Here is a 3,937-nt window from a genome sequence, read left to right as displayed (position 1 = left end):
TTGTTTGAGACCACATCCTTTGAGTGTGATCAGAAAGAGAGGAGGGATCTTTGGCTCACATGTTGGATATGAAATCTTGGTATTGAGGTGGAGAAGAGGATCGTGACCCCATTAAAAGGGGCGTATGGTATTTTATTTATATACATGCTGATCTATCCCCCTATTTGGAGAAGAGGATCCTAATCCTAATAAGAGGGACGTATTTTTCTTATTTTCTGGTGCCAGTGGAGGGGACTTTCTACTCCTTTTCCAGCTGTCATAGACAATCAGAGACGGGAGAGCTGTACACAGGCTACGCGGTGGTAGTAGGAGATGGTATTGTGGAAGCTGAGCCCCTTGGGCCACCTCACTCCGCGAAAGTAGCGGAATTGTTGGCACTGACCAGAGCGTGTGAACTGGCAAAAGGGAAATCAGTCAATATATATATACAGCGACTCTAGATATGCTTTTGGAGTTGTGCATGATTTCGGGGCCCTATGGCGCCTCATAAATTTCATGACGGCAGCTGGCACACCAGTGATGCATGAGTCATACATCAGAAGACTACTGGCGGCTATCCAGCTACCAGACAGAGTGGCTGTTATCAAGTGCAAGGCTCATACACCAGAAAAGTACTCAGTGTCCCTTGGTAGCCGCCATGCTGATGAGGCAGCGAAAAGGGCAGCATGCCCTGTAAATATTTCTTCTTCCCCTAAGAATCTTTGCACACATAACATGGTATCCACATCAAAACTGATAGACATGCAGAATTTGTGTTCCCCACAGGAGAGGGCAGTATGGAAGTTGAAGGGATGTGGTCAAGAGTCCACCGGACTCTGGAGAGATGGAAAACCAGTGGCCCCCAGGGCATACCTTCCTAGTTTAGCCGAGGCGGCTCATGGGCTGACACATCTCGGAAAGAAAGGTATGTGCAAGTTGGTGAAGGCCTACTGGTGTGCACCAGGGATCGCTTCTCAAGCAGGTAGAGTGGCAATGTCATGCCTCACCTGTTTGAGGAAGAACATTGGGAAAGCCATCCCAACAGAGCCATCCCACATCCCTCCTACAGAAGGCCCGTTCCAGGTAATACAAATCGACTTCATACAGTTACAACCCTGTAGAAATTTAAAGTATGTGTTAGTATGTGTCGATATATTTTCCAATTGGGTGGAGGCTTTTCCTGCTGCCTCCAACACTGCTACCTTCACGGCTAAGAAAATATGTCAAGAGTTTGTCTACAGATATGGTATCCCAAAGGTTATCGAGATTGACAGAGGCACTCACTTCACAGGAGAAGTCTTCCAAATCATGTGTAAACTCCTGGGAATTAATAGTAAACTTCATACTCCATATTGACTCCAAGCGAGCGCCAAAGTTGAGATAATGAATGGTACTATTAAGAACAAACTGGGTAAAGTTATGGCTGAAACAGGGTTATTATGGCCAGAGGCACTGCCTATTGTGCTGTATTGTATAAGAACCACCCCCAAAGCTCCGCTTAACTTGTCCCCCTTTGAACTATTGTTTGGCCGGCAGCCACACATCATGATAGACCCACAGGACAATCTCAAATGTAACAATGAACTGACTGTGCAATACATACTAAAGATGAACAGACAGCTGAGAAAACAGCAAAAGGAATTTAACTTGTTGACACCTGACATGCCCGTTGAGAACTGTCATGATCTTGAACCAGGAGATTTTGTCATGATTCAAAATTTTTTACGCTCAGGTTGTTTGATAGACCGTTGGGAAGGACCATACCAAGTCTTGTTGACCAGCACTACATCAATTAAAGTCGCAGAGAGAGAGACTTGGGTACATTCGTTCCACTGCAAGAAGGCCAGAAACCCGGAAGATCCTTGTGTTGAGTGCGAAAGAGAAGAAATATCGCTAGAGGCATTGTTCCGGGAGGAGTAAAAAGCAGCCAAGGTCAAGCAACCTGTACAAGCTACAAAAAGACAGTGTAACAAAGACCTCTGGTAAAAAGGATGGAAGGACTACAATCAACAGGTTCTTGGTTCTATTTTTGTTCTCTTGTTTTCTTTTTTTTATTCTACCCAAGGACATTCTGTGGCTGCCAAACCCTAGAGCGAATAGAGCGGATCTCTGAGAGTGTATTAGAAGACCCAGATCAGTGTGACATAGAGGGGGAAATTTACCAATATGAAAAACCTAGTTTTTCGTATTGGTTTTTTCCCTACGGTTGCATACGACTGTTTAAGTCGTATGCAAACTCGTGTTCCGGAGGGGGATTTACAAAGCAGTCAGATACGACTGCTTTGTAACCCTCCGATGGTGTAGCCATCCGTATTAGCGGCCGTATATACGGCTGCTAATACGAATTATTTCTAGCAGTCTGCACGGATCAGTCAGATCCGTGCAGGCTGCAGTGTAAAAAAATAGAAAAATAAATAAATAAATAAAAAAACGGCGTGGGGTCCCCCCACAGCTGAAACCAGCACCAGGCTGAAGGAGCCGGGGCCGGTAATTAAAAATCAGGGAACCCGACAAATAGGGGCTCCCCGATTTTTAACAACCAGCCCCAGGCTCCAGGTCTGGGGCTGGTTCCCAAAATACGGGGGACAAAATGACTAGGGGTCCCCCGTATTTCAAGAACCAGTCCCAGGCACAACCAGCCGGCAGGGTAATGCCACAGCCGGGGGGAGACTTTTTATACAAGTCCCCCATGCCAAAGCATTAACCCTACCGACCAGTCAGCCTGGCCAGGGGCCCTGGGGTAGTGGGGACCCCCCCAATGAAGGGGTCCCCCCCCTCCAGGACTTACCTGACCAGGCTGAAGCCTGGTACTGTCCCCGATGCCCCTGGGCGGTGGGCATCGGGCTGATTATGGTGTAAAAATAAGGTTAAACTATTGTTTTTTACTGTGGCACTACAAGTGCCAGCAAGCCTCCCCAGCAAGCTGGGACTTGGAGAACCACAAGTCCCAGCCTGCTGGGCATTAAAGGGCCCGCTGGCACTTGTAGTTCTACAGTTAAAAAAATAGTGCACAAAACACACTGACACACTTTTAAAATAAAACTTTATTACATACAAAGCCCACACATACTAATACTTACCTATCTTCTTTCCGTAGGTAGCCCTGATGTCCTGTGTCGGCGTCTTCTGGTCCTGTGTCGTCTTCTTCCTCCATGTCGACCGTCGCTGTCGCCGTCCGGATCCAACGAAATCCATTTGGGAAGCTGTGGAAGGAAACCATACTCACCTGTCCCAGCGCGACGTAGTCCAGGTAAGGGTCTTGGCAAAAAAACAAACCGACACCCGAAACCAAGCGGACACGACGGAGACGCACGGTGTTTGTTTACATCGTGCGGCTCCGCCTCCCGAATGCCGCTATTGGCCGCCTTGCGGCCTAGCGGCCAATAGCGGCATTCGGGAGGCGGAGCCGCACGATGTACACACAGTACCGTGCGTCTCCGTCGTGTCCGCTTGGTTTCGGGTGTCGGTTTGTTTTTTTGCCAAGACCCTTACCTGGACTACGTCGCGCTGGGACAGGTGAGTATGGTTTCCTTCCACAGCTTCCCAAATGGATTTCGTCGGATCCGGACGGCGACAGCGACGGTCGACATGGAGGAAGAAGATGACACAGGACCAGAAGACGCCGACACAGGACATCAGGGCTACCTACGGAAAGAAGATAGGTAAGTATTAGTATGTGTGGGCTTTGTATGTAATAAAGTTTTATTTTAAAAGTGTGTCAGTTTGTTTTGTGCACTATTTTTTTAACTGTAGAACTACAAGTGCCAGCGGGCCCTTTAATGCCCAGCAGGCTGGGACTTGTGGTTCTCCAAGTCCCAGCTTGCTGGGGAGGCTTGCTGGCACTTGTAGTGCCACAGTAAAAAACAATAGTTTAACCTTATTTTTACACCATAATCAGCCCGATGCCCACCGCCCAGGGGCATCGGGGACAGTACCAGGCTTCAGCCTGGTCAGGTAA

This window comes from Crinia signifera, chromosome 11 (assembly GCF_055691185.1).
Source record: "Crinia signifera chromosome 11, ASM5569118v1, whole genome shotgun sequence".
NCBI classification, from domain to species: domain Eukaryota; kingdom Metazoa; phylum Chordata; class Amphibia; order Anura; family Myobatrachidae; genus Crinia; species Crinia signifera.
This window is presented reverse-complemented; position numbering follows the sequence as displayed.